This window comes from Ambystoma mexicanum, chromosome 5q, assembly GCF_040938575.1.
Source record: "Ambystoma mexicanum isolate Mex_15411 chromosome 5q, UKY_AmexF1_1, whole genome shotgun sequence".
NCBI lineage: Eukaryota > Metazoa > Chordata > Amphibia > Caudata > Ambystomatidae > Ambystoma > Ambystoma mexicanum.
The window spans coordinates 57573218-57585795 of NC_090933.1; positions in this window are offsets into that span (position 1 = coordinate 57573218).

Here is a 12578-nt window from a genome sequence, read left to right on the forward strand (position 1 = left end):
GCATGGGTAACTATATGTTACATTTGTTTCCTTTGCAAAGGGTTTGGGATTAAAAAAATAATAACACTTTGTCTCCCGCAATGCTTATTGGAGAGAGAGCACATTGTTCAATATATTTCAGCTGTGTCTGTGTTTGTGGTTCTCCCCACATCAGAGTGAGAAATTGATACAATCTATCAATGTGATTGTTATTTTCCGCACCAGAGCTGTCTCTGTTTGTTCACGTTCCCTCTCTAGAGGGGAAAACTGATACAGTATATTTGCATGACCTATCAGACTGATCCTCACTGGCACAGCTGACAGTGAATGTAATGTAGTGACCGTCTCTGTATTGCTATCAAGCTTTCCCTTCAGTGCATTAAGGGTGCCATATCATTTTCCTATGCCCATAGACTGAGTCTGCATGCAGGTAGGTATGCATGTGTGCTTCACTTCAAAGGGTGTTTTCTGGCCCCGAAAACCATGGCGTTCCCAGGTAGGGATTCCTAATGGTGCACTGCAACACGTTCCTGCCTTTAGAAAGGTATCCTTGTCACGCCATACACTCCTGTGCTATATCACTTATTGTTTTAAGCTGACTTAGAAGTCAAAGAAGAGAGAGCAGAACTTGTGATAACACAGTTTGGGTGACTTTGTGCCATGTTGATGCATAATCTCTCTGTCTTCCTGCTTCTAGAAATTGGTAATGACCATCCGAAGATCCAGCGTGTAAGGAGCAAAAAGCCTCTTTCTCCAGCTTGTTCCCTTTCGCTCTTTATAGGGGAAAGCTGATACAGTATATTTGCATGACCTATCAGAGTAATTTGCATTGGCTTAGCTGACAGTGAATGTAATGTAATGGCCATCCTGTCTCTGTCTTTGTGTCACGGTTTCCCTTCAGTGCGTTAAAGGTGCCATATCATTTTCCTTTTCCCAAAGACTGAGTCTGCATGCAGGTAGTTATGCATATGTGCTTCACTTCCTTGCTTATTCCTGACTGTCTTTCCGTGATTCAGGCATGGTGCACCTCTAATGATCTCTGCCTTAATACCATTATGACTCAGATCCTTCTCATTGGGACCCCTGCTCCCGCATTCCCTCCCTCACACTGGCCACCCTCCTTGGGCCCTTTTCCTTCGCCTTCCTATGAGGCAAAAAATCTTGTCATCTTCGACTTCACTCTCTCCTTCTGTTCCTACATCACAGACCTTGCCAAGAAGGTCCACTACCAGCTTCACCTCCTCAGAGGTATTCTTCCTTTTCTCACTTACCCCCAGAATCTCACTGTCTCGAGAGCCCTGTTTGTCTCTAGGCTGGACTACTACAACAGCTTCTTTCTCAATCTGCATTCCTTTCTCTCCATAGGCTGCCGGTGGCTGCAAGGATCAAGTTCAAGACTTTCTGGGGCTAGGGGGCCCCACTACATCCGACTCTCCCTTCCAAAATACCTTCCTACTCAAGACCTTTTATCAGGTACCTCAAACTATCTGAGGGTCAGAGGCTTCTCCGGCCAGAGAGTGGTGGGGTAGATCTCTCTCCTCTGCAGGTGCCTCCCTCTGGAATGGCGTCCCTGCTGCTCTCAAACTTGATCCGGACCACCTAAAGTTCCGGAGGCAGCTCAAGACCTTCCTTTGCTCCTCTGCTTTCTCTCTCTCTCCCCTGCTGACCTACCTGTTTGCTCTCAAACTGGTTGCCTATCTACCCTCAGAGACTCACTGGGTACCCAGCTCCTCCATGATCAGCCTCTGGTGCACTAATTCCTGGTATTCCGCGCAGTTAGGGGCTGTATTTACTACCCTATAGTCCCCTGCCTCATTGCACTTACCCAGAGCAGTGCTGTCCTGGTTGCACTTACTCAGCGCAATGCTGCCCTGGCTGCAGGTCCCCCTTCCCTTGGGCACTTCCCCCACTCACCCTTCCCGCTGCACTTTGTGTTCACATTTGCCTGATCTAAATGACACAAGGCCTAGTAAGATCATTTGTCTTGTCCTCCTCCTGTCTTCCCTCCATTGTCTTGTCGTGCCTAGAAACACTTGTTTACAGGCGTGGTATTAATGACTTATCATATCATACCAATTTAACTGCAGGGATGAGTTAAAAATCTGTTACCTGGGACTTCTTTTAAAAGGAGAATTACAGACTTCATATCAACTGTTAAGCCTTTCCTGGAACTGCCTCTTTCACTGAGATTAAAGAAGTACTTTTGCAGCGGGTGGGCCAGAATAGTCATTTTTACCAACACAAATTTTGAAATTTAAAATTAGGATCAGGGAAAACACCTATTGAACTCAGAGAACAAGTCAAAAATACCTTATCATTATGGTTGGGAAGGAAAACTATACCTGAGGTATTAGAGGCTTTACGTTTAGAACAGTTTCTTAATTATTTACCTCCCTCACTCAGCGAGCACTTCTACAAGTAAATAGACCTTCCCTTACATTACCTATGGAGCTGGCACAGAATTTTTCTGATGCTAAGTACTTTCATTCTTTACATAAGCCAGAGGAAAGAAGATAAATTAAGGTACCCACTAAACATCCTTTCATTTGCAAAGAAAAAGTCGAATTCCTACATCGGTTTAGCGATCTACATAGTGGGGAGAAGAACAGATTAGAAAGAAGAATTTCATCCAAACATAGAAAAGAAATGAATAGAGAAGAGGTGAAAAAAACCAAAACCCTTAATACCAACTTGCTTTTCATGTAAAGAACTGAGGCATTTACCTCGAAACTGTCCTCAGAATAGAAAAGAGGAACCAATGCAGTTCGGTGTATGGTAGGGGAAGAATGGGATTATCTTAAAGGTGATGATGAAGTAGAAGTTCAAAGTAATTTCTTCTGTGGAACCTTTTCTCAGTCCAACTACGAACCAGCCTAGTAGATTAAGGTGGTAAACAAACTGTAGTCAGGACAGACCTAATACCACCGAAAAAATTAAAAGGAGCCACCAACGTGAAAATAATGTTCATGCATGGGGATCAGGAAAAGTCCCCCAAAGTATTTGTTCCCATTCAAGTAAAAGGGATAACTACCTATTTTCTTTCGTCCATTATTCATAGATTACTGGAAGAAACCATTATTGGCACTGACTTCCCCAACTGTCCATCATTATTACAGGAAGCCAGTCCCGTACAGACTTCCTTTTTTACCATCTAATACTTGGCAAAGAAATCTATTTGAAACAAATAATGATATATAGGATTGGACTAAGATCCAAGAAAAATTGCAGCATGAAGCAACCCTTCAAATACAACATCTATCCCTTGTGCGGGAAGCCATTCTTATAAGCGAAGGGTATGTGAGAAACCTCAGGGTCTTATCAGGTCTACTCCCCCTGGATCATCTGTGCAGGTGGCCAGGCAAAGGCCATGACTTTTGGATCCTGCTCCTGGGCGTGGACCAGTGAGGGAGAATCACCTGGATAGAGGGTGCTTGGGGATTGGAGATGGGATACCCTTAGGTAAAACACAGTATTCCATGTACTCCCTTCAGAAGGCAACCCCTATCCCAGAAGTGGTTATGCAATTTTGTTTACCATGTTCCGGTGTCTCTGAGCAGGTCAGGAGATATTATCATCCCAGAAGTGGTAGAAAAAGGGGGAGAAAGATTGTGGATGGGGTATCTTGGGACAAAGCATAATGTCCCACTAATCCTCGTGACAACTAGCCTAACCCTCCCCAACCTTTTTGGGCAATTGTAAGGCAGTTTCCCTTTATTCCCCTCTTGGGGCACCTAACAGTACTGAGACATACTTTTGCCACTCCGGTACTGAGACGAGGAAGATGCAACTGAGAATAATAGACACCACTTACTCTCGCCACTTAGGTACTGGGATGAAGAAGAGGATGGAAGGTCAGGCATGTCCTTGTAAAAAGCACCAGGCAGCATTTTATGACAAACACCTGCAGCACATTACAAGACCAAAGGTGTATAAGAGGTGGACTGCTGCTGCATTAGAGAGAAGCATCGGGGAAGCAGGGAAAGAGAAAGACACAGCAGAAGAAGCCGTGAGGAAAGAGAGAAGACGAGATGCCAAAACGCCAAACAAGATCCTGAGAGTCCTGCTGGTATGGAGGTGCAGGACGGAGATCCCATGGAAGGAAATGCAGATAGTAGGCGCTGCCGAGGAGCGACGGCAGAGCTGCACATTAGAGCCAGAGTGCATTGATAGAAGCACCCGGCGAATAGGCTTTCCAGCTAAGGGGGGAAAGCCGTTATGAGGAGCTGCATAGTCTGGGTAAGTGTCTGCAACACTTGAAACACTGGGGAGCCCCAGAGGATCCGTAAATGTAGTAGTGGTCCATGTAAATAAGCGAAGTTGTATTTATTGAATACCAAAGTGAATGAAAGCAGCAATGTTACGCCCTTTGAATATCGAATTGAAATAAGCAAAGTTATCTTTATTGAATACCAAACTGAATGAAAGAAACAAAGTTGCGTTTATTGAATACCAAATTGAATGAAACAAGCAAAGATGCATTTATTAAATACCAAATTGAATGAAACAAGCAAAAATGCAATTATTGAACACTGAATGGAATGAAATCAAGATCCTGAGAGTCCTGCTGGTATGAAGGTACAGGACGAAGATCCCATGGAAGCAAAGGCAGGTAGCAGGTGCTGCCGAGGAGCGAAGGCAGAGCTGCGCATGAGAGCCAGAGCGGACTGATTGAAGCGCCCGGCAAACAGGCTTTCCTGCTAAGGGCTAAGGGGGAAAAGCTGTTACGAGAAGCTGAGAGTCTGAGTAAGTGTCTGCGAAACGTGAAACACTGGGGAGCTCCAGAGGATCCGTAAATGTAGTAGTGGTCCATGTAAATAAGCAACGTTGTGTTTATTGAATACTGAAGTAAATGAAAGCAGCAACGTTGCATCATTAAATACCAAATAGAATGAAACAAACGAAGTTGCAATTATTGAACACTGAATGGAATTAAATCAGCTAAACTGCATATATTGAATATTGAACTGAATGAAATAAGCAAAGCCTGCACCTGTTGAACTGAAGTGAAAGGAAAGAACAAACATGTTAAGAATATTGAACAATCAACTGAAAGCAAAATGAAAGCTAAGGCAAATGAAAGATTCTGAGTGCAAAGTTGGAGTCAAAGTTGAGAAACCACTGATATGTTGAAGTTGTGGAGCAGGATTTGAAAAACTACTTGTTTGGCTGAATATTGATCTACTCAAGGAGACCTGGAAGTTCCTGGTTGCATGGAAATTAAACCCTGTAACATGTTGCCCAGAACTATATTGAACTTGAGGAAGGGCATCCTGACTTTTTACAAACGTGTGGAACTTTATTAATTCAAGTCCAAAAGAAGATACAGTGAACATTGTAAGGAACTTATTGACAATTGGGCAATGAGGTGTAAGCCCCAGCTGGAACTAGCTCAGAACTTTGCTTTTGGAACACTGTTGTTTATTGTTGGCATCGCTACACATTGTTTTGTCTTAGTTGTGAGTGCAAGTATAGGGTTTGGACACAGACAGACTTTCCAGTTGAACCCATTGACACAGCCTTTCCTTAGTTTCTTTAGATAGGGAACACCCACCTTAGCATAGTGCAAGATAGGCCTTACTCCATCCTGACATTTCCTTTAATAAAAAGCCTTTTGTTACACATTGAATCTGTTGTCTTTGTCTCCTCCCATGATGCCACTCTCACAATGGGTACAACTCGAGAAGAATATACATCCTCATTGAGAAACTTGTGTAGGGTACATGGTTTGTACACTGGAGAACTTTTTGTTGAACTTTGAGATATTTGGTTACCTTGGTGTGAGAAATTGTGTGGCACTATTGGAACACTGTAGATTGCCTTGAAGAACTCCTTTGATCATACTGATTCTGACATGCACACATCTGTCTTAAAATGACCATTGCACTGTTTAAAAATCTCCCCACATCATCAGCATTGTAATGGTAAACAATAAACATCACCTGTCTGTTTTCAAATATTTTTCTGTATTATAAAAGTTGTATTTAAACACGATCTCATTCTTTACAGAAATAAAATGGTACAGTCAAAGCATTGTCTGTGACACACTGCAAAGAGAGTGGCGGAGAACAGAACTCAAATTGCAACATTAGCACTTGATTAAGACACGCACAGGAATCCTACACTGACTGCATATTACCGTACACACTCAGCTCCCACACTTCTCATTACCTTATCTTTTTAGTTGTTCTCTTTGGCTGTTCTCTTTGTGAATGTGGCTCCCTTGGATTAACTCCAGCAAAAAGGAACGCTTGCCTTCTCAAACCGGGGTCATTGCCTGGAATTCTCAGCTTTTGCAGATAGGAATGCCTCAGCCAGTGGAAAGGTCCTTCTTTCAGCTCTCCCCAATCTCGACTGCAGCAGGACACAGGAATCTGCATTCAGTCAGGAGCCCCACAGCCAGCTTCTTCCCCCCAGTAGTGCAGAAAAATGTCTCCAGTCTTTTTCCCCGTTACTGCCCACTAAAACTTTCCTCTCAGCCCTCTGTATGACGTGTCCCAATGAAATCCATCATCTCTCATCCTCCTACTCTTCAACAATAGCTTCGCTTATACATTTGCAATTGTTGCAAATCTGACTTCCTTCTTCCTGCAGTTACTGTGCACAAAAACACGGAGAATCAGGCAGAGAAGAGAAGAAAAAAAAATCTGCACACACATTTAAATGGTTTTCAGAGTATGCCTAATTCTGCAGTGGAGAACACATTTTATTAGTGGGTTATGTTAAATAAGGTTTTATTAGTCAGGTTAATGGTTAATAGGTTAGCTGTTAATTTTCAAATGTGTCTCTCGCACCATAGGCATTTCAGGTGAAAAATAGTGTGCATTTTTAAATGAGCACGTGTGCTTTTAACTGTAAAAATAGATTTGCATCTTATATGTTAAAATCGTTTTTGACTGAATATCCTGTCTTTCCTTGTTATTCTGCTAACCCATATAGCAATGCACCGCACCCTTGTGGTGGTGGTGCTGCAAAAAAAATGTGCTACTTGTGCAGTAGTGCTGTACTCTGTGCTGTAACATGCCAAATATCCTTACATATACCCTCCTTTTGTTTTTAGAACTTGGCTATAATCCAAGCCAATTCCTAAAAACAACTTGTTCTTTTTTTTTTTTTTTTTTTTAACAATATAGCAATCCAACAAAATGAATATTCATGTGCATCAATGAAAAATTTGCAATCAACATTTCATCTGAGTCCATCAGTTCATAAAATGTTCCACATTTGCCTTCTCAGTTGAAGTGGCATTACTTTAAGTTTAGATTTTCCAAGTCAATTAAAAACAAAGAAATAAAACAACTAACTAAAACAAATAATTAATATAACAAATTAAAATAAATAATTAAAATAATAAATACGTGAAACTTCATATGCCGGAACTTCTGTTTTGTCTCTTTTGGTATGTCCCGACCAGCGATGTTATTCGGTTCATTCGAGTATTCTTTCATCTTGGCAATCTTGAATCCACAGTAGGCATCTCTTTTGGCATCCCGGTTATTTTGTCTTCACCTCCACCTGGAGGCAGGCATCTTTTGGTCTTCATCCAGGGGACTCCAGGACTCCATCGTCTCCCGTGGCCTCTGATCCCGGAACCTCCAACCAAATAATGTTAATTGTCTAAATCAAAATAGAAAATAAACAGATTAAGTACATAGCACAATACTAACTTCATCCTTTTGCCAAAATAAAACATGCTTGGTAAAAATATTTCATTTTTTTTTTTTTTTTTTTTTAAATTAAACACAAGTTAAAAGAAAACAAGCAGATTTTCAATATTTAACACACTTTCTCTCTGCACACCAACCATGAGCTTCCATTATATGTGCATTTATTTATTTATTTATTTATATATTTATTTATTTATATTATATATTTTTACATATATTACAGTGTTTATGTGCCATGATAACAATCAACTTTTTTTTTATTTTAACTTCTTTGTCACTGCCTCCTGACTACACCCACTTATTTTCTCCTTTTTTGTTCAAGGTACTTTATCTGTCTCTACATGCTCAAGCTGCCTGATCTCATGTCTGGGATGGCATGGTTTAATTTGATTTACATGGATAAACTGCTCTATTGCTGTTTCACCTTCATTTTTCAAAATTTTATACACTACAGGAGAGACCTTATCTATAATTCGAAATGGCCCCTGCCAGGCTGCTAGAAATTTAGAATTTTTCTGTTTACTTTTTCCAAAATGAAACTTGTACACCTGATCCCCTACACTGTATTCCTTTACTGATGTCTTTTTATCATAATATGACTTTGCACTGTCAGCAGCTCTTTCCAGATTTCTCTGCACAAAAGCAAATGCATGTTGCAACTGTCTCCTCAGTTCATCAATATATTCATGAACTGTGGATGCACTCACTAGAGTTTGCTCATGTGTTCTGTATAGTAGGTGTTGTGGTAACACCATTTTCCTACCTGTCAAGACCTCATGGGGGCTAACACCTGTTGCTTTGGCAGGAGTCGATCTGATTGCCATCAAAACCAATGGTAAACGCAAATCCCAGCTGGAACCTGCTTCTGCCACAAATTTCTTTAAAATATCCACAACCGACCTATTGCTTCTTTCAACTGTACCTGAAGACGCCGCCCGATATGCGATATGTAGTTTCCTTTTCACACCTAGTATTTGCCATACCTTACTCATTAGAGTACTTGTGAAATGACTTCCTCTGTCTGACTCAATTCTTTGTGGCAACCCAAACCTTGAGAACACATGGTTCACCAGCAATGTGGCTGCTGTTTGCGCACTACAATCTGGTGCAGGAATGCACTCAATCCACTTTGACATCAAACATACCACACTCAAAATATAACGGTGTCCCCTGCTCGACCTTTTTAAAGGACCTACATAGTCTATTTGCAAATCTGACCATGGGAGAGTTAGGCCTCTTTTCATCAATGGTGCTCTATGCATTGGTGAAGCAGGTTTAAATTGGGCGCATACTAGACATCCTCTAGTATATAATTCCACATCTTGGGACATATGTGGCCAGTAAGCATAATCTTTTAGTATTTCTAATGTTTTTTGTGAACCTCTATGGCCTGCAGTTATGGCATCATGTGCATGGTGTAGCATTAGTCCTCTGAATGAAAGGGGTACTACCCACTGTATTTGCCCTGTTATGGACTCTCTAATCATGAGTCCATCCTGTAATCTAATTCGTGTTTTGGTCTTTAATAACACCCTCAACTCTTCTTTTCCCATACAATCATTTTCTGTTAAAGGATTTTGTTCAGGATCTATCAAATGATTATAATAGATTCCCAAAATTTGATCATTCTTTTGTGCCTCAATCAAATCTTGGTCTGGTGTGTCATGACTCCACTGCACCACCGGTTGATCTACCTCCTTTGGTGCTTTAGAACGTGTCACTGCATCAATTTGTATTTCACCCATTAAATAATCAATATGTAGCAATTCTCCCATCACAGCCCCAATCTTAGCCAGATGGTCTGCCTTATCATTTCCCTCCTTATCCTCTCCTGGTGTTTTTAAATGCCCACGAATTTTTCTCCAGTATATTGTTAAATTATTTTCTGACACCAATTTGTCTATGGCTTGTATCATTTTTCCATGTTTAAGTGGCTTTTTGTTGTATGTAACCATGCCTCTTGCTTTCCAACCAGGCAAATACTCCACAAAGCTATTCCGTGCATAGTCAGAATCAGTCACCAGGACAATTTCACTGAACTTTTTATCAACTGCAGTAGCAATTGCTTTATAAATGGCTGCCAATTCCGCCACCTGACTGCTCCTATCTCCAATCCTCATCCCTATACTGGGGACGCCTTCACATTTCAACCAGACATTTCCTATTCCTGCCACTAATTGTTTATTACTGTCATTTTCAATGTGAAAAGCACAACCATCCACATATACAGTTGGCAAATCCTTGCATGTTTTTTCATCAAAAGCTTTGTGTGATGATTGTTCAAATTCCTGCAAACTAGTTTCCACTTCCATTTCATTTGGTATTTGTTCAGCTGCACAGTCATGTAAGTCAGCTAACCCTTGAGCAATTGGGCTCTTTTTATTTTGTCCATATCTCACTTCTACGGGAAAACCTTGTAATGCCAGCGTCCATGAAGTGATTCTGGATTGCGCTAGATTGCCTGATCTAATCCTTTTACTCTCTTAAAATTGCAAAGGTTGATGATTTGTTTCAATAATCACCTTTTCTCCCTGAACAATGGGGCGGAAATGTTGTAGCGCCCACACAGTGGTTAATTGGGCCTGTTCACATTCATTAAATTTCATTTCAACTTGGGAAAATGCCTTACTTGCATATGCAATGGTTTTGTGATTCAAATCGTGTTTTTGTGATAATACTGCTGACATACAATGTTCAGAAAAACCTATTTCTATAAAAAAATCCCTGTCCTTTATGGGGTAGGCTAAACATGGTGCCTTTACAAGACATTCCTTCAATCTAGCCACTGCATCAGGCTGCTCTCTTTCCCATCTCCAGGGAGTATTTAGTTTAAGCAGTTTAGTCAATGGTTGGGTGATCTCTGTATAATTCTCAATGAACTTTCTGTTATAGCCTGTCATCCCTAATAAACTTTTTACTCCTTTCACATTTTTAGCATCTTTTAATCTTTGTATGGCCTCTATTTTCTTCCTTTGTGGATTTAGCCCATGTTCAGTCACTTCATGCCCTAGAAAGTTCACTTTTTTCTTGCACCATTGTGCTTTTTGCAAAGATACTTTGGCGCCTGCTTTCTGCAATTGGCCAAGTACATGTCTTATTTCATCAAAATGGCTTTTTAGGCTTTCATTTTTTATCAGGACATCATCCACATAAACTATTGTTCCTCTTTCCGCTGCATCCGGCATGGCCTTTCTCAAAAATATGCCAAATTCACTCCCACTATTGATGTACCCGAACGGAGCTCTAAGCCAGGCATATTGAGTCCTGTCAAATGTAAAGGAAAATAAGTGTTGTATCTCCTCTGCCAATGGCACACACCAATATCCAGATGTGAGATCTAACGTGGTAAATACATTTGAACCATGTATCTGAGCTAGGCCCTGATCAATGAATGGTAGTGGCCATCTAGATACTGGTACTCTTTTATTTAACTCTCTTAAGTCTGCACACAGCCGCCATTGACCATTTGGCTTTAACACACCTAAAATAGGCGTATTGGATGTGCTATGAATGGGCCTGATTATTCCCCGTGATTCCAAATTTTTAATAATCTCTGCCAATGATTCTAAACATGCCAGCGGTAGTCTATACTGGCGTACAAACACTGGATTTCTGCTACAACCTTCTGGTAGTGTGGCCACATGTAAATCAGTTAAACCACAATCATAAGCATCTTTTGCAAATACATCCTTAAACTCCATAAATATTTCCCTCAGATTGCGTCGATCCTCATCGCTGCCACATGCATCCGCTAAGGAGATCTGCTCTTCTACCATTCTGGAAAATTCTGGAAACTCTTCTGGTAAAGGAATCTCAGCGCTTTCCTCTAACTGTGTGGCTGTGTCTTTTTGTAGAGCTGCCACTTTTAAATATTTTGGCATATCAGCTTCCACTTCAATGGGCTGATTTCCTGTTTAATTTTCATTTAAATTAAATATTATGCAATCCTCTTGATGGCAGCACACTGTCTCATTTGAATCATAAGGATACACAGAATGAATTTTAAATATTCCTTTGGGCTGAGAGTCCAGGTGTTCTGGCAACTCGCCCTTGGCATCTACATATTTTTCAGTAATATTCCCAATCACCATGTTATTTAAATCTGCCGTATAATGAGATTTTTGTATGGTCATTCCTAATGGGGAGTTTTCCTCTAAATGAATATCCTGATAACCTTTATTATTTACCATGATTTTTACAGATCCTTCACCAATGTCTACCAATGGAATGTATTCATAATCCAGGCCTTGCTGTTTTATGGATTCATTCAGGCATACAAATGCATCAGAGCCTTTCATCGGCTGCCCATTTTTGCATTTCAGTGTTATTGCAAACTGTTTTGTAAATGCAGGAATAATAGTATCTTTCCTTATTTGTAATTCGATGGCATAAGGAACCAGTTGTGCACAATGATAAGCCCTTCTTTTGTCTTCAAATTCAGGTGCCGGCCCACCTAGGCGTGACCATATTTTTTGATTAAGGAAATCTAACACCATACACATTCTGTGCATGATGTCATTGCCCATGTAAAATTCATTTTGTGCTCCATTCACTATCCATACATTATGGTAAATTGTTTTCTGCCCAATGCTAATTTTAAGCATGCATCTGCCTGCAATTCGGTTTTCAAAGTCTGGACTGTCCAACCCAGAAACATATTGGTTTTTAATCCTAAATTTCGGGATTTCTTCCCTCTCCATAATTTTTTGCAACAATCTCTCATTAATGAAACTCCTTTCATGTTCAAGTGCTAAAGTGGCTTTTATTGTTTTAAGATAATCATTTATACCAACATGAACCCATGGTTGCTCATCTTCCATGTGTATTTCTGCCAGAGTGGTAATGTGTTTTTCTGAATCTGTTTTAGGAACAATATTCTGTTTGCATGTTTTCTCTTTTAAATAGAAACGTAATGTGTGTTCATCTATGGCAGTC